Genomic DNA, 19,887 nt, shown 5'->3' on the forward strand with positions numbered 1-19,887 from the left:
GTGAAATTTGCGGAATTTGGGTAATTTTGCATTCCAAGGAGAACACGGAATTGCCAAAAATTCTGTGATCCGCAGCTTTTTACAGAATTTTTTGCTTTTTCACGCTTTCAAAATGCATGCTCGCAAGATATTTCTCCCAGAGCATGCAAACAGCATTCGCGAACAGGAAAAAAGTATCGCGAACGGGCGGAACAAGCAATTCTGCGTGTTTGCTGAACTTTTGTGTGCCCGGGGAGATTTTTTACGGTTTCACGGAGGTTTGCGTAGCGCGACTACACAAATTCCACCCACCCCTAGTGTTTACCAGACCATGAAGTCAAATGCTTTTCGTACATCCAACAGAAGGACAGTATCTGATGCAGCATTGACAGAAAATGTATCCAATACTTTGGCTAAATAATGTGTGTTTTTACCCAATTGACGTTCAGCAAGCAATACAACCATTCTGATCTGAGTGAATCATCTTTGATGCAATCAGGTTCAATCTCTTGCCTAATAATTTTGTTTTTATTTTATAGTAAACATGTAATAATGTAATTGGATGATACAAGTTTGGGTCTACGCCATCTTTACCCTTTTTTTAAGGAAGCTCACTACGTCCCCATTATGTAATGAGACTGGTAACATTGTGTTGGCAACATGTAAAAAATAGTTGAAATTCTGCTGGAAAACCATCTGGCCCTCAGACCTAACAATTTGGGAGAATCTTAATCACCTCCGCCAATTCTTCTTTAGAGAAAGGTTGAATAATATTTTCCACTTCTTCCGTGGATAGCATGGGAATATTGCGGTCTGCTAAAAACTTTCCAAGGAGTTCTACATCTACCAATTCATTTTGTGTACAGATCCGCTGATAATTATCAAGCATGAGTTCCCCCACTTTCTCCAGCTCCTTTCACCTAATCCTGGCCTTTTCCATATATCTATCCTATTGTTGGCAGCTTGTTCGTATGTAACCTATCTCAATTGATAATACACCAGTCAATGGTCCACTCTGATTAAAGAGCATGCAGACCGGGTCTGCTCATCTATTACCTACATTTACACTCTTAGTAAACACCATCTTGCACTTCATGTCTAATATACTGGGGCTATATGTTTGCTCTTTACCTATAACGTACCCTTTCCACCAAGCATTGACCTGCTGTAAAGCTATGATGCAATCAACACGACAGTGGCGTCCCCTTCTTGTAAGGTTAACATTCTAAACATTCTAAAGTTGGTGCATGTAATGATAAATCAAAACCTTGGCTCTCTTTTTAACAAGCCTATTACCCTCAACTACCACCATGCCCCTGACATCCTTCCCTCTCTATGTGCCACCCCGCTACCCCCTCTCAAAGCAGCAATGAGTGAACCATATTCCCACTCTCACCTGACATGCCTTTTTACCCCAGAGAATCTGGCACCATGACACTGTTCCGTGACCCATCAGCCCATCTCCTCCAGGACCCCCTCACCAGAAAAACTAAGATAAAGAAGAAAAGAAATAGAATAGCTAAAGAAAAGAAATAACCCTCCCCAGACAACAATGTTAGGCACATTTGCTAAATGACAAAAAGAGATAGATCAGCAAGATCCCAGTATCAACATTCCAAGAATCTATCTATATATATAAAAACGAATGTATGTCTGTCTGTCTGTCTGTCTGTCTGTTTGTCCTTTATGCATTACTACACCATTCATCCGATCGCCATGAAACTTTGGGAAGTTGTTGAGTATACTCCCGCAAAGGTTTCTGGCATACATTTTTTTTATCGGCCCCCCAGGGCCCTCATAATCTTTTGAATACTGATGTACGCACAAGACCGAAAAACAAAAAATCGTGTATTCACAAGCACTCACATAAATAAATAGAATTAAAACAGCATTCATCCGAAATGCTAGGAAACTTTGGGAGGTTGTTGGGTACACTCCTGCAAAGGTTTCTGGCATAACATTTTTTTAAATATCGCCCCCACCAGAGCCCACATAATCTTTCGAATACTGATGTACGCACCAGACGGAAAAACAAAAAATCGTGTATCCACAAGCTCTCGAATAAATAAATAGAATTAAAACAACACTTTGAAATGTTTTCCATATTAAAATGAATACGTTTCAATGAAAATGACACAATGTAAATTGAATGTTAGCATAACTAGTTTCCTTGAATTTCTTTTCTTTGGAGATCGCAGCAATGCGCGACGGGTAAGCTAGTAGCTAAATAAAGCCTTGTGATATGTGATTATGATTTGTTAGTGATCTGCTGCAGGAGCTCCAGTGCCTCAAAGACATCACAGAATAATTGCAATGGCCCTTTAACCTGCCCCTTTAATTTGGATTGCTGTGCAATCATTGCCTGTGCACCCTGACCTTTCAATAGATAAAGCATTTTTACAAATTCTTTCTATCGCCTAGCTGCAGAGGCCGACATATCAGTGAAGATGCGGCAAATAGGGATTTCTGGCGTTGTGATCTGTCTCTGCCTGATTGCCCTGGTTATCACTTGTTCCTTAATGGGGTAATATCCAAAATGTACCAGTATTGTATGTGGAATTTTGGAATTAGGCACCATGATGAGCTCTTGTGAGTATCAAGTCCCCTGGATGTTCCAGAAGAAAGTGTGCTTTTATGGAAGAATCAACTCATTAAAGCTTTTGTTGGCTCCTACATCCCACTAGGACCTCTGTGATGCGGAGATTAGAATGCTGAGAATGATTTTCCAATTCCTCAAGCTTATTTTCCTTCATGGACCTTTGCTTTTCAAATGTGTCCACCTTTTTCTGCATCATGATGACATTTACCTCTAGCTGTGAAATCCTGCCCTCACTTCTTTAAAACTCTCCGGAATCTTTAGCACGGTTTCCTCAATCTTGGAGAGCCTAGGGTGCAGAGCTGCTATTTCTGTGGTTTGAGAGGCTTTAAGATCTCTTATCTTATCCAGAATAAGATTGAGCATGTTGTTAGCATCCCATTGCAGCACGAATGGCATACCTCCTTACACGAGCCCTCCTGAAACAGTTCTGGTGCTGACGTGCTTTGCCCCTTCTCACTTCCTGAGTCAGTCTGCACTGTGGTTCAGATGGGGCCAACATCAAACACTTCTGTGCAATAGGCATTGATGATTGGGATATATCAGATTCACTTTTCGGTGGAATAACAGATATTGGAAGAGGAGAGTGTGGGGCTACAAACTGAAATCTCTCCAAGGAGTAGGTGCCAGTACCAATGTCGGGTTTGGATTTCGCAGATAGAGGGTTACCTTCATTTTTGACAGGCTTGCCTCTGGTCCCAAAATGGGTTCTACTAAGTTTCCCTCAGATAGTTGTTTGGGTGCCACTACTCCTATTACCAATCCATTGGCATCAAAAGAGTGACAATTGTTTAACTCCTCCAGGTCCAAATCCTGACAATCTTCTGGAGCATTTAAAATACCTTTGTGGTTTTCCATACTGGTAGGCATTACAAGATCTTTGCGCAGAGCGGCAGTGCAGTTTGCATGGTTGCTGCCTGCACCCCACGTTTTTTCACCCTTTGAGCCAAGACTGAGGTGTCCAAATTGGCTGTGGTACCTGGAACTTTCGAGTGACTACGCATATTTTCAAACATGTTAAGCCTTATCTATAAATTTAGAGCCGTTATCTGGAGCCTGGACTAGCTAATGTTCCATGCAATTCTTCATTTTCACCAACTTGCAGAAAGTCAATGAAATGGAGGACCCATCCGGCGTCCCTCAACCGAGTAGTGACTACCCACCCTGCGTTGTCCTTCTGCAGAGTGGTGAACTTACCCCTCGCGATAAACAAGGTGGTCTTAGCAGAAAACAACTCGTGGAGTTTTCTTATCCAGTCATCCAGTTGCTTCCTCTGCTAAAATGTGGAAAAAGAGTTGTGCTGGCTGGGGCTGCAGCATTGACCGTCCCACTCTGACAGGCACATTCTCAGGCTTGTGACTTACTGTGGCACAAGTCGCCCTCCCCCTCTTTGTGGTCTAAAACTCAGTTTTGCCGAATTAATCCAGCATACAGGTTTCTGCGTCTACGCAGTCTCTGATCACCATCATGAGCCACCATAGCATCTGGGTTCGTGTCACGTCCTGACGGAAGGGGGACCCCTGGTGTTTAGCCATGGGACATCGTTGCCACCCTCTCCGAACCCCTGGAAGGTAATATTTTATAAAATGTCTATTTGTAAAAGGAATGCATCAAATACAGTGGTCAATAGGTCTGCCATGGAGTTTATGGTAGATGTCAGTGAGTCATTTGAAGGTGCAGTGCAACTGGACTGTCATTACTAGATGAAGACCCTATTACGGGGTGAAGCCTAACTGACTCCCGACCATGTGTAGGACTTGGGATCCATAGATTACCCATATCCTTATCCATGAAGGTATACAGAGTGGCTTTTCCTGAACCCCACGTACTGCTCACCTTGCATATGTCTCTTAAATCACCACTGCCTCTTGGATGTCATTTAAAACTAGATGGCACTTAAATGCTAATTTTGGTGCTGTAAATATTATCAAACCCTACAAAGCCTTCAGGCTTGCACAAATCATTTCTTGGCATTTCTGATTCATTTTCAGCCTGGTACACACTGGTCAAAGCATTTTTGCTCTGCCCCGCTTGCTCCTGTGCATGGACGTATTCATAATTCTGATTTTGATCACCCTCCAAAAGCTCAATCCACATTTAGCGAGGGGGTTCGTTATTCTGGGGTATGTTCATTTATGCCTGTGCTAATAGCTCTTACCCTTTATGGACCCTCTGTTTTCTGGCAGGCCCGTATTTTCCAATACAGCATCATTCCCTATCTCTATGCCTCCTGGTTGCATGATTGGTGTGGGTTTAAGTAGGACCCCGACAACAGACAGAAGGTGTTACAAACAACGTTGCCATTTCCTGTGGTTCAGCCAGCGTAGTGCCCAACGACTAAGAGCTTCCTCAGGAGTTTGCCATAGAGGTTCTGATGGTCTGGGTGCTGGCACTAACACTAGTACTGCAGTCAAGCGGGGAACCCCCCAAATGGACAGACTCCACAAAACCTCAAACTTGCTCAATCCAGTTTGTCAAGCTACACCACTACAACCACTTGCCAAGGAGATTGCAGAGCCATTTGACAGTAGGGGGAGCAGAGGTTATAGGATGACTGTCTTTTGAATTTACTGGCTGATTTGGCTAAATTGGCTGGGTACTTTAAGTCTTAGTGAACACGGTGACCGGGGTTAGAATACTAGGTGGAGTAGAGACTGGTAGATAAGGGAGGCTAAGGCAAAAGAACTTTCTGAGGCAGGGAACTGTCAGGCTGGTAGCAAGGCCAGCAGGGGCCAAGGTCTCGTGGCTGCGACCGCAGCCGCTTGTGATCCTGAAGCATGGGAGCATCTGTGAGCACAAACCTCACCGGTCTCTAGTCTGGCTACTTGTGTGCTTCTCAGGCTCTCAGCCCTTTTTGGCTGGACATAACACCTGTGACTCGCTTGCCTACTGCTCGCCACTTTCCCCAACCTTTCTCTGCTGAGGGTCGCAAATGACCCGGCACTCGGAGCATGCCTACCCTCAACTCCGTTTGCCTCTGTTCACCTTTGCCTGCTCCTCCCATGTCTATAGGTTCATCTCTCCCTCGAACTGTGCTTCGGTACATGTTTTAATGTACAGTTGATTGAAAAGCAATCTTTTACCCAACTGTACACTCTCCCGTGTCAGCCGCGAAGGGTGCCTAGGACCTAGGGCCAGATGTAGGTAAATGTAATTTACCGATTCTTAAATACCGAGTTTTACCGAATCGGTATTTATGAATCGGTAAATGAGATGTAGGGAAAAATTCGGTATTATTTACCGAATAGGTAAAATTCGGTATCGGACTTTCAGAATTTACCGAATCGGTATTTACCGAATCGATATTTTCAGAATCGGTATTTCCCATTCATTCCTATGGGCCCTTTGGCCCATAGGAATGAATGGGAAATACCGATTCGGTAAATACCGAATCGGTAAATTCCGAATCGGAAAGCAAGCAAAAGTGAAACTTAAGAAAACAGCCAATCAGGTGCTACCACCCTCCCCCTCCCTACCAGGAAGTGGCTACACAGACAGCTGCAACTAATTAGAAGGTTCTGGAGAGGCAGTTGGAGCAGAGAGACTGGGAGCAGCAACAGAAAGAGTTCGTGCAGTTTAAAACCTGAAACATGGCAAGCAGCAAGGACACAGAGCAGACAGAGAGAAAGAGAAAGCTGAAATTCAGCAACATGGAGCTACAGGTCCTTGTAGAGGAGGTGGTAAAGGTGCACCACAAACTTTTTGGAAGGCAGTCCCTTTCTGTGGCTGAATCTGCCAAAAGGAAGATTTGGATAGATATACTTGACAAAGTCAATGCTGTGGGAGTGACCACCAGAGTCACAGAGGAGTTAAAAAAGAGGTTCTATGACCTGAGGAGCCTCACAAAGAAAAAATTAGCAGACCACCACAAGCAGGCATCGCAAACTGGTGGAAGAAAGAACACAGCACTCCCCCTCACTGACTTGGAGGAGATGGTGGCCACAACCTTAGAGCCTGAAAGCGTCTGCGGACTGGGAGAAGTGGACAGCTCTGCCAAAGCTGCAAGTAGAAAAGGTAAGATGCATGCACAGCAATCCCCCTCACACCCTCAGCCTTCCCACACCCCTTGAAGCTAAGTTACCACAGTCCCAGTGTGCCAGCACCAAACAGTAGCAATGCATCATGGTACATGTAGTCAGTTAATGAAAGACCATGTCATACAGCACAGTAACCAAGTTAGGCAAATGATTGCAGACAAAATGAAGGGCAGGCAACATTGAAATTGTGAAAATGCAAAAAATGTAATTGTAGTGGCTGTGAGACATTTGCGCCTAGCTAATATACGCTCATATGTCCACAGGTCACACATCCAGAAGGCAGTCACAGGAGACAGAAGGCACGGCACCCGAGAGGGATGAAAGTCAGGAGCCAGGTCCCAGTGCATCACTGTACACAGGTGTACCGAGTGGCCAGCCACCTTCCCAAGACACTGAAATCACTCAGGAATTGCAGGCATCCCCACCACGTTCACAGTCCCCTCTGTTAATGTCTTCACCCGATATGCCAGCATCACTGGATGTTCAAACACCTGCAGCACAACCAAGCAGGAGGCATGTTGTTCCCCCACTGATAGCAATGGAGACAGCGGCCGGTGAAATGGTGGTTGAAGACCCACAAACCTTGCCTGGAGATGATATCTCTGCCACGCTGTAGTCCAGCGCAGAGCCTGTCCCTAGTAGCACAAGACGCCGCACAGTCCAAGGAAGGAGTGTAGGTGCACGTGGGGAGGGGTCCAGTGTCTTCCAAGGCCTGGAGGGAACCATGGTCAAGATTCAGAGGATGCAGGGAGAGGGCATCATGTCCTGTCAACGACAAATGCACAACCTCAATATCAATATGCAAGATATTGGAAAGGGCATCAGGGAACTGGTGGAAGTAAACAAGAACATGGCTACAGGGATACATGAGATGACACAATCGGTGCAGCTACTGTGCACCAAACTGGATACAGAAATAGCATCAAGGCGCAGGGAGAAGCAGCGTGCACAGCAAACTAACAAAGCTATTTACCGCCTGGCCACAGCCACATCCCTGCTATGCAGGCAAAGCATGAACAGTCAGGAGGTCTTGACACAAAACAGCAATCATCTGACAAGGGGCATAGCCAAAATGATCGGTGCTCTCGAGGCGCTATTAAATGCGCAAACAGCACAAACTGCTACTATTGATGTGCCAGAGAGTGAAGGGAGCACAAGTAGGAGCAGCATGGTAAGGCCTCTTGCTGTAGAGACAAGGAGGAGCAGCAGGCGACAAGGTGAGGCTACAGGCCAAACGCCCTGCGAACAAAGTGAGCCACATACGTCTGGCAGTGCTAAGTGTGGACGCAAATGAACAGTTAATAGTATGGGCTAGTGACCCTGGACATTCAAATTTGAAAGTTAAAAGTTTGTGTTGCACATTTGTGCCTTGGATACCTGCATAGTGACAATATTAAACTACGGTGGGTGCTTACAACACCTGTCTGTGTCTGTTGACTCACTGTGAGCATTGTAGTGAAATGCTTTCTGGTGCACTTTTGTTGTTTAAAATACCGAGATCATTACAAAATTAAAGAAGTTTTCTTGCATTCTACATCTGTGTTTGTCTCAGTACTTACTCAGAAATAGTTGCTTGTCACATCCTCACGTCTGTATCTGCCATCACTTGGTGTTGACACCCCAGCAGGTTGTGTTTCAGGCACAGCAATCTCGTCGTCATGATCCTCAAAGTCTGAGAACTCCACCTCAGTGCCCTTCTTCACAGCAAGGTTGTGCAACATAGCACAGGCAGCAATGATCTTACAGCAGGTGATGGGGGTATACTGCCGGGCACCTCCACTCTTGTGCAAGCACCTGTACCTGCTTTTCCATATTCAAAGGTACGCTCCACAACATTTCTTGTGCTCTTGTGGGCCCGGTTATATCTCCTTTGGCTGGGTGTTGAGGGGTTGAGGTAGGGGGTGAGTATGAAGGAGCAGAGGGCATATGCACTGTCTCCTAAAAGGAAATGGGAATATATTACTCACATGCATACATGTACTTCTTACTGCAAAAGGTGTTAAAGGGGTCGCACACTGTGTCTTACCTAGGAGGTATCCTTCACCAAATTCCCCTGCAGTCAGCCGTGCATAGATGCCGCTGTTTTGAAAAATATAGGAGTCGTGGGTACTCCCAGGGAATTTTGCCACAAGGTCAGTGATGGCGCACTTGGCATTGCAAATCACCTGCACATTGATGGTGTGGGTGGACTTCCTATTCCTGTATATATATTCGGTGGCAGCAGGGGGACAAATGGGAATGTGCGTGCCATCAATGCAGCCAATGATATTGGGGAATCGCACCATCTGGTAAAAGTCAGATTTTGTTTGGACCAGTTCAGCATGGGTTGCAGGAAAAGATATATAATGGTCCATCCTCTGTAACATGGCGTCAAGAAATTTTTGGAAAAACCTTGACAGGCTGCTCTGGGTCACCCCACCTACCGCAGCAACCACACTCTGGTAGCTCCCAGACACAAGCAGGTGTAGGCTGCACACCACCTGCACATGGGGTGGAATAGCGTGTGCCCTTGGGGTAGTGTGCTCCAACAGTGGTTGGACGTCCCTGATGAAGTCCAAGATGGTGTCTGGGGCCAAACTGTATCTCTGGAGTATCTCTACCTCTGTGAGCATGAACAAGGTGATCCTCTGTCTGTAGACCTGCTCCTGTCTCTGCCATTCCCTCTCTCCTTCCTCCTGTAGCCATAGTCGTCTTGTAATGACGTAAAATGCCGCCATTGTGCAAGAAGAATTGCATTTTGGGTCGATTTTTATAGGTTGCACATGGTTACCACCTGATTTCAATCCATGGTAAATACCGACTCTTAAATACCGAATTTGAAGCAAATTCGATATTTAAGAGCTTACCTACATCTCAATATTCAATTTTACCACTTCTTATTTACCGATTCGGAATGTTTACCGATTCGGTAACTTTACCGATTCGGTAAACTTACCGAATCGGACGATTTTCGGTCTCCTACATCCCAAATGCTCAATACCGGTCGGTAACGGCCGAAAATACCGATTTTCGGCCGTTACCGACCGGTATTGGGCTACCTACATCTGGCCCCAAGTCTGCTGCATACCATAGACTAACTTTGATTTTTTATATCCCATTGTTTTTCATGGAAAACATTTTGAAGGGGCACCTTCCTGCATAAAAGCAATCCTTTGAGGCGTTTTTAATGTGCAGCACACATAGAAGAGAAGAACACGTTTAGAAATAAAGGTATTTCTCCTCATTGCACCTCCCCTGGGGAGCAAGGAGGAGACCATGCCCCTAAATATGAATGAGACAAACTATTGAATGGGACACAATTAAACACATTTGAATTTATAATCAAAATTTGATATTGGCTCAGCGATTACGTATTTTGATCATTATGCTCTTTTATCTTCGTGCTCTGGTTTTCATATCCACTAAACGTGTAATGGAGCATACTTTATTGCAAGAATAAGTTTGCATTTGCTCCCTTTGCTTGCAAACCATTCATCATGCAACCACTACAATAGAGACTGGGACTGCTTTCTCTTTTTCATCAATCTGCCACCTACAGATTTGGTTAGTGAGATGAGGATGACGCACTTTAATCTTTTCTCATTCACTCATGTGTCCCTAGGTGCCAGTCAACAATAGATACATCTAGGTTGGTGAGGTGATGAATTCCCCTGCTTACTTGTATTTGAAAGCATAGATGAATAGAGCTATAATATCAAAAGCAGGTTTGATCTAATTCATAAAATTGTAATTTTCTTTAAAGTTACTACGGTGTTGAGACAATCAGCCTTATTAGATTTGACAAGAGCAGCAAGATAACTCAGTTTAACCCATCTTTACAGCAACTCATAATTATAATAAAGAAACGGGAAAAACACTTGTAAGGACATTTAGGAAGGGAAGAAACCAAGGCACAAGTACCAAAATATTCTGCGCAAGGACTTTTGTGAAGAAAAAAAGAAAATGTTGTAGGTTATGTTATTAAATAACACACTTCTTAAATTTGCACAAAAAAATATTTTTTCTACATTGGAAAACATGTCAGTGCTTGTTTTTCCACTCTGTTCTATATATAGAAACACAATTTTTGTGAGCCAGAGAAAATGGTGCTTCAAAGTAAAACCTAGTTACCACTTATTTGGACCCTAGAAAAAGTTGGGAGCGGTGGCGAAAAAGGCAGCTCAGAAGAGTTCAGAAGCCAGAAACGTTACAGACTAAAAAAAAAAGCGCAGAAATGCTCTTTTGTTGCAGGACCCTGTGAAAACCAACAGGGAAGCTTCCTCAACAGATGATGAGTTAATTGAGATCATCAACTACAAAACAGAGATTAAAATATGAACTCTAAAAGGATAACATGAGACTGAACCCTGGCTTTTGCAGACACACACCACATATAAAGTGTCAGCCACAAATTTGCAGCTGATTTGCTGGGAAGGCAAGAGCAGAGAACATACAGGGTTGTTTTAGAAGGTGGAGAGGTTTAGAGGTACATTTACAAGGGGATAGCTCCACCAGGACAACACCTTTAGCAACATTTTGGTGGTGCTATGCCCTTCTCCATAATTACAAGGCGGTATAAGCCACTTTTTCTGCCTTAATACCATATTATAAATATGTCTCCTATATATGCATCACTTAGTGTGAAAGGGGGTGCAATGGGTGTTGCTATGGGTGTTCCACTGTAACACCCATTTCTTTATTTGCAGGAAGTTGTCCCTCCTTGCACATAAACAATCATTAAATAATGGCAATTTGCTAATTCTGTGTGTGCCGCAGAATGCAGCACACATTAGAGTAACATATCGCCATTATGGATTGTTCATGTGCAGGAATGAACACCTTCCTGCACATAAACAATTATTCCCTGCAAGGCAGGCACCCTTGAACTATGGTGCAAGGGCGCCTGCATTGTCGAGAGGCAGCTAAATTTAGCGCCCGCACTAGGGAAAACACGGGGTGCACCGTATGGTTCTAAATATCGCAAATGCGTGCATTTTGGAAATGTTAGAGCGCAAGACTCCCAAATTTGGCGAAGCTCAGCGCTCCAACATGTCCTTGTCCATATGCCCCCTAGTCTCATATCTTGGATCAAGATGAACTAAGGTAGTGCCTAGAGATAGTGAAACGGGGCGTTCAGTGGGGAAGATGATGGGTATAGACAGGGTTCCCAGGGGCAGAATATGATCCAGGCAAAGGAACAAGAAGATTGAAATGGAAGAAATAGAAGAAGAGTTTAAGTTAATGGGGAGGATCCCATGTGTGCCACAAAAGGCAGCTTGGAACACCTACAAATGATCACCTAAATGCATAATGCAGCATGCATAGAATGAGAAAAAAATAAGGAGATGTGAGTACATTTCTCCTTGTTGCGCCTCACCTGGGGAGGTGTAGCATTCAGATGCATTTCCAGGTTTACCATTTCTCGTCAATCTGGAAATGTGTGTGCATGAGAACACCCACAGGAACACCCATGAATGTCAAAGTACTGAGTGTAAAGGGGTCGTATTTACAAGGATAGGAAAAGTCACACCGGGTGGATTTTCTGTCTTTGTAAATATGGGGCAGGAAACTGCGCCACCGGTGCATCACAAATAGTGACATACTGGCTGCCCAAGGGGTGTGTAAATAGGCCCCCCAGTGCTTCTTTATGACCATGGTTCCAGCCCTTGATGTAGGGGGAAAAAGAAAGGGGTTTTGATGATTGCAAACAACAAGAGGTCAAGATACTATGATCTGTGTTTACATCTGGCATAGCGGGTGTTGGCAGTTTGAGATACCAAAATAATTCTATTGGTGCCAGTGTGTGGGGCATTGGAGGCTGCATGAATTGAAAAGCAGCACAATTGAAAAGACAAATAAAAAAAAAAATACAATAAGGTAACATGAAGTAAATTTGAGATAAATTTGAACAACAGTATGGACATGAAGGTTAATATACAATAAAAACAATGTACATCATGTAGGTATGTCATGGACATTAAATATATTGCAGGCAGGGTTTTTGTGGAACTGCACTCAGAAGAAAGATTGTCAGTTCATCAGGGTAATACATTTACGCCATTCATCCACTATGTTTAGGCTTTCCTTATTGAATTATATTTGTCTATCCATTTGCACCGTTTTGCACTCTAGTCTTTGTAGTGTGTAGGTGATGTCCCCACCTCTCGGGGTGGTGTGGCTTTCTCAAAGAGTTGCCATCTGATGTTGTCTGCTGTGCGCAGTTTCTCCAAGAATTGAGGTACCAAGGGGCTGCTGGAAATCAAACAGCAAATCTTGTTCCTGTGTTAATAAATTATTGCTCTGATTTGTTGAGACGTCTGGCCAATATAGATCAGATTGATCAGACCACAAGGACAGCACACACAATATATCACATTGGTAGAAAACTGTACATCTACCAATGTGATGTGTTGTGTGTGGTGTCCTTGTGGTCTGATCTATATTGGCCAGATTTCTTAGCAAATCAGAGAGTTTCTCACCACAGGAGCAGATTCACTTTCGATTGCCACCGTCCCATGGTACCTCACTTGCAGAACTGTTTTCTAAGCTTTCTGAAATTCTTCAGACACTCATCCCCCAGTCACAGATCTGGGTAGAATCTATCATCGTGTGTTAGCTCACTTCGCCACCCCATTTCAGACCCACCCATATGCAAATCAGTTTTCACCCTGTTCCTCATGGGAACAGTCCAGACCGCACTGCCAAACCAGGTCTTCCCTGGACCGGAAACAAGCATCCTGGGACCAGTCTCAGGGTAACACCCCTTATCAGCCAGGCTAAATTGAATCCAGTGATAAAGTGAGCATAGGACCCACGTCTAGGCATACCCTGCCAACTTAGGGTGAACAAAACAATCCCAAGGAGATGATGGATGGAGTGCAGAGTTCAACTGGAATAATATGTGGAGCAACAAAACAATGGATTTTGACCCATATCTCTGAACTGGGGTGAAGGGTTGACATTGTTCAACATTCTGTCCATCAATTGTTCTTTTTGCTTTTGTCACCCCGAGTGGGACGGGTATGTCCAGACATGGCTCCCATGCTCTCCATGTCACTGGAGTCAAACTAGACGGGCTGATGAGGGGTGAAGCCCCAAAACCGATCCTATGATGATTGTTTCCAGTCCAGGGAGGACTAGGCCTGGCAGTTGGGGCTGGTCTGTTCGCATGGGGAACAATGTCAATACTGATTTGCATATGGCTGAGTTTAAACTGAATTGGCTTGAGGAGCAAAATCACAATTGATTTAAGACCAGTGGTGAGTGTTTGACATTATTCAACATTCTGTCCATCAATTGTTCTTTTTTGCGGCTGATAGCAGAAGGGCTTTACCAGATGCCCATACCAGCAAGAAAGGTGCACCAGGAACCAGGCAGAGGAGATGGTCAGTGCAGGGAGCCACAAATTCTAGCTATGTGCAAAATAACCCCCTTTAGAGGCAAGAAGGTCTGTTGAAAATGTTTATGGTAGGTAAGCCAGGCCACCAGGAGCGAAATGAGCCAAAGATGTTGAAAACTGTCCCAATGGGGCCAGAGTTAACCACTTTTAAAGATTTCTGTTAAAAAAATTATAGAGATAGGAAGAGAGGTGCGTAACCTATATAGCCCTTCAATTATACCTGTGGTGTACCAAGGCCCAATTCTTTTTAACTCTATCCATGTTCTGGGGAGAGGAGCTTGTGTGGCACAAGTTTGCTCTCAGGGCCTCCAGCTCTTCAAGGATTGGCGCTGGATCGACTGGGAACCGGGATCCAATTGCATGGACTCTGATGCCAAGGAGTACTGGAACAAGAAAGAACTCTGTCCCAAGGAACCCATCCCCAGGACACACAAAGATCCACTGAACAGTGGAGTGCTTGCTCTCCTGTCCCTCTGATTGTATTTTGGAGGCAGACATACATCTAACAGAATCCTCCCAACTGCCATCCCCGAAGCAGGAAGAACTTCGCAATCTGCTCCCTCCCACTGGAAGCAGTACAGACAGGTGCATAATGGAGAAACAACCTCAGGCAGGAAGTCAGCGTGGCTGTGGGGCTTTGAGGCTCCCCCCGGACCCCATATTGGGCCAGATTCTGTGTAATTGCCCTAGAAGGGACCAGGGTACCCCACTCAAATAAATGTCAAAAGTAAATATACATGGCACAAGGTCGAACAATCTGGTATTAATAAAAAGGGACAAAGAAGCAATCATAATGCCCTGTGAGAGGTCCGTTTGCATACTTTCCTTCATTGTGGTGCCCCAAGAAGGGGAAGGGGCACTACCAATGCAGGCTTTAAGTGGTGTGTGGGGCTGCAGAGATCTCTACGCTCCGAAGACATTATTTATTCCAAAAGATTTTGGGGAATTGCAGGTCAAAGTTAGCAAGGCCAGCGCAGGTTGATCATTAAGACGGAGTGCAGCTCAGCTTTCCGCCACCTACCTTTGTGTGAACTCTGGTGAGTGTGGCCAAAAGAGGAAGGAGTGGACGTAGTAGAGAATGACAACTTCACCAGGCACTTGTGAATGGGAAGAGTGACTCGGCCGAGGGAGGTGGAAAAAGGATGGGCTGCATATGGCCCAGTACGCTATGCATGGATGGCAAGAGCACCTCCTGATGTGTGACTAATCGGGTTATTTCAAGGAACAAAAGGCCCTGAGCAATTTCAACAAATATAAACAATTGCAATATATAGAACACAATGGTAGCTATATAATTCTCCTGTCCAGCCGGACCAGGGATTTATTGTAATAGGATAACACAATAGAACGTGAATACAAAACATTGAAGGTAGGGCACAATCCTGTACCGTATTCAGAAATAAGGACAGAGTGATAAAGAAAAATAGAAAGGGAGAAGTTTATACAGGCAAAGAAAAGTGAGCAACCTGGACACTTGTTATATCAGTGCGATAAGTGTGATACCAGGGTAGACCATACACAATATTACACAATAGTTGCATGTACGTCTACTTGTGACAGTCGACAGCGTTTCGATCCATTGCTCTAATACATAAGGATCATCTTCAGGACTAAAAATAATATTGCCTGAGTTAATTGATACGCCTGTTTAGAAGGAAACAGGGAGAAAGAACAAGAGTTTCTTTTAGAAAAGCAGGGTTTTAAGAAAGTCAGCATTTTGATAGTTTTTTACACAGTTACAGTATTCGGAATCGCAGTTAAAGTATTCCGAATCGCAGTGAGCCTATGGGTCTTGTGCCACTTCAATTAACATGCGTAGAGGTGAGGAAACCACGAGATGTAACTGTAATTCAGAGGTTGTCATCCTATTTGTGAAGGCCGCGCTTGAAAGGGTATTACCGGCGGAACAAAGTGGGTGATCACGGTGTGACTATTTTAACCATACTCTGTGACAAACACAATTTGCAGGCACATCGAAGAGGGTAAGGTTAATAACATCACTAGGAAGAAATCGCATGTGCGAACTAATGCTTCACGGTGGGAGTTACTTAGCTGCGGTCAGCGTCTGGGGGCTTACCTCTAGTTAAAGAGAGCTAGTGGTTAATTTAAACATCAATCGGTCAAGGTGTCCTGCAAGCGCGAATCCTTTGAGATCACAATTACGCTATAAGAACGGAAAAAACGTAAGTCGGGGTTTTTAAGGTGATTATTGACATGCAACGGCAGTGACAGTGTTGTGGTCGGAACCTACCGCTAGGTATTACCAGTTGGGAGACACTGGAAAGCTCACATTGGGTTTGAGATTATCCGTCCTTCTGGGCGGTTTCCGGTTAGGAAAATCCGCTGTGGACAAAGGGAGTGAAAAATTACTTAACAGTAACGGGGAGCCAAGGGGGCACGCGGGCAGTTACAGTCGCTACCTGCGGGTGAGAGGCTTACCGAATTAACTGAGCATTGTCAGGATGTAACTGCAGGGTCCGTGACAATCCAACGGAGTGCAATCGCCGTGTGGTTGGCCTGAAGAGCTACACGGCGGCCATGTTATTAAGCCTAAATTGCGCGGTCAGGTGATCAGCCTTAGTCACGTGCTGGTTGAGGCTCGGAACAGTGGCGGACATCTTGGAATGGTGATCAGTGAACGGAAAAGTGAGTTTAAAAGGCGGCGCAAGTGAATGGAACGTGAACGGATAAGTGAGTTTAAAACACGGCGCAAGTGAGTGGAAACTATCAGTGACATTATGAATTAAACACATTTATAAAATTACACATTCATATCAATGAGGGCAAGACTGTGCTTGGTAAGATTTCGTAACTAGCCATCTGAACGGCTGTAATTCAAGTGCGACATACCATGAATGAACTGAAATGGACTAAATGTATATCGCACTTGAAGGTGTAATTTTATAAATGTGTTTAATTCATAATGTCACTGATAGTTTCCACTCACTTGCGCCGTGTTTTAAACTCACTTATCCGTTCACGTTCCATTCACTTGCGCCTCCTTTTAAACTCACTTTTCAGTTCACTGATCACCATTCCAAGATGTCCGCCACTGTTCCGAGCCTCAACCAGCACGTGACTAAGGCTGATCACCTGACCGCGCAATTTAGGCTTAATAACATGGCCGCCGTGTAGCTCTTCAGGCCAACCACACGGCGATTGCACACCATTAGATTGTCACGGACCCTGCCGTCACATCCTGAAAATGCTCAGTTAATTCGGTAAGCCTCTCACCTGCAGGTAGCGACTGTAACTGCCCGCGTGCCCCCTTGGCTCCCCGTTACTGTTAAGTAATTTTTCACTCCCTTTGTCCACAGCGGATTTTCCTAACCGGAAACCGCCCAGAAGGACGGATAATCTCAAACCCAATGTGATCTTTCCAGTGTCTGCCAACTGGTAATACCTAGCGGTAGGTTCCGACCACAACACTGTCACTGCCGTTGCATGTCAATAATCACCTTAAAAACCCCGACTTACGTTTTTTCCGTTCTTATAGCGTAATTGTGATCTCAAAGGATTCGCGCTTGCAGGACACCTTGACCGATTGATGTTTAAATTAACCACTAACTCTCTTCAACTAGAGGTAAGCCCCCAGACGCTGACCGCAGCTAAGTAACTCCCACCGTGAAGCATTAGTTCGCACATGCGAATTCTTCCTACCGACGTTATTAACCTTACCCTCTTCGATGTGCCTGCAAATTGTGTTAGTCACAGAGTATGGTTAAAATAGTCACACCGTGATCACCCACTTCGTCCCGCCGGTAATACCCTTTCAAGCACGGCCTTCACAAATAGGATGACAACCTCTGAATTACAGTTACATCTCGTGGTTTCCTCACCTCTACGCATGTTAATTGAAGTGGCACAAGACCCATAGGCTCACTGCGATTCCGAATACTGTAACTGCGATTCCGAATACTGTAACTGTGTAAAAAACAATCAAAATGCTGACTTTCTTAAAACCCTGCTTTTCTAAAAGAAACTCTTGTTCTTTCTCCCTGTTTCCTTCTAAACAGGTGTATCAATTAACTCAGGCAATATTATTTTTAGTCCTGAAGATGATCCTTATGTATTAGAGCAATGGATCGAAACGCCGTCGACTGTCACAAGTAGACGTACATGCAACTATTGTGTAATATTGTGTATGATCTACCCTGGTATCACACTTATCGCACTGATATAACAAGTGTCCAGGCTGCTCACTTTTCTTTGCCTGTATAAACTTCTCCCTTTCTATTTTTCTTTATCACTCTGTCCTTATTTCTGAATACGGTACAGGATTGTGCCCTACCTTCAATGTTTTGTATTCACGTTCTATTGTGTTATCCTATTACAATAAACCCCTGGTCCGGCTGGACAGGAGAATTATATAGCTACCATTGTGTTCTATATATTGCAATTGTTTATATTTGTTGAAATTGCTCAGGGCCTTTTGTTCCTTGAAATAACGTATATCCATGGTCCTCTGCTACTTTTTGGGTCCCCCTTGTTTTCTATAAAACTTGAGCGCAATCGCTTGATTGCAGGGGTTTGTTGCACAAACCAGTTCCTCGTGGTTCGAGGTGGGCTCTCCTAGTGCCCTATTACACTCTGTTTATAATTTCTTACTATTTTTCCTCCATACACTGTGAAATGTCAGCACATGCCCCTCTGTACACAGCAGACTACATTAAGCACTTATGTTCAGGTCCCTCCCTCCTTTCTGACACTCCAGATGCACCGACATCTTCTGACTCTTCCCTACCTGACCAACTCGAAAAATTGAAGAAAAAACAGGTCCGACTTCAGCTTATGGTACTAATGCTAACAGATTATCTGAAGGCTGATGTTATTCCACTTGGTCTCCAAGTACGGAATATACCTGGGATTTTTACTGATAATCCTAAATACATCGCCAATTTCAGATATATTGGAACAACTTGTTCGAGGCACTGGCTCGCGCTTGGTATAGATATAGCAACGGAGACATTGAAATCCCTAGAACAGGAAATAAATGATATTTTGAAACAGATTAATGATTATGATCCCACAGCTGAGACTAAGAAATTGCTCGAACAGGTTGAGAAAACCGTAGCAGATTTCTACCGCATAGAGCAAAACAAAAAGGCGAATAAAATAAAAAAAGATATTAAGGTATATAACATAGAAAATACCTACCCATATCTTAAAAAGGATTTTTATACCAACAGAGCTTATTCCAACCCCCAGAATAATAGACCCTGAGGATGCTACAACAAACGTCAGACCCTAGTAGGATTTTCCGATACATCTGCGGAATCCTCCGATAACTCAGACCCCGACGAAGGTGCTAGTAACTCTAGACGTGGGGGAGGAGCACAGCACAAATTTTTTAGGGAGAGGCCAACAGCACACCCCGCAAAGAGGCAGGGTAAAAAAAACCCAGAGATGGGTCAATCCACCAGGAGAGCACAGGACGAGGAACAACTTTTACCAATGGTAAATTCTAATGAAATACCTGATCCCACAGAGGATGGTTTTCTTACTTCTGTACCAGAAACTATTCCTATTTTCAATCTCTCAACCCATAACCTGCATAACACCGAACTTGAACTCCTAAAGAAAGGACTTTCGTTTGTTCCCACAATTCGACCTAATTTCATGGACTTACAAACGGAACTTTTAAGATTTTTCAGGTTAGTCCGTTTAAAAGCCTTTTTCCAACTCCACCCATCACCCATCATCCATCATCCATTCCAGCACACCCTTTCGTCCACCATCAACATTCTTGCCCTCTGCCAGCATGGTTCCATCTGAGATTGTGACTTTCGAAAAACTAGTTCAGAATGACCTCCAAGCACTAGAGAAGAAAAAACTGTTCATCCCTTACAACATTTCTCGTCAAGAGAAGGATGCCATAAGCACACTCAAGAACAATC

This window comes from Lissotriton helveticus, chromosome 6 (genome assembly GCF_964261635.1).
Source record: "Lissotriton helveticus chromosome 6, aLisHel1.1, whole genome shotgun sequence".
NCBI classification, from domain to species: Eukaryota; Metazoa; Chordata; class Amphibia; order Caudata; family Salamandridae; genus Lissotriton; species Lissotriton helveticus.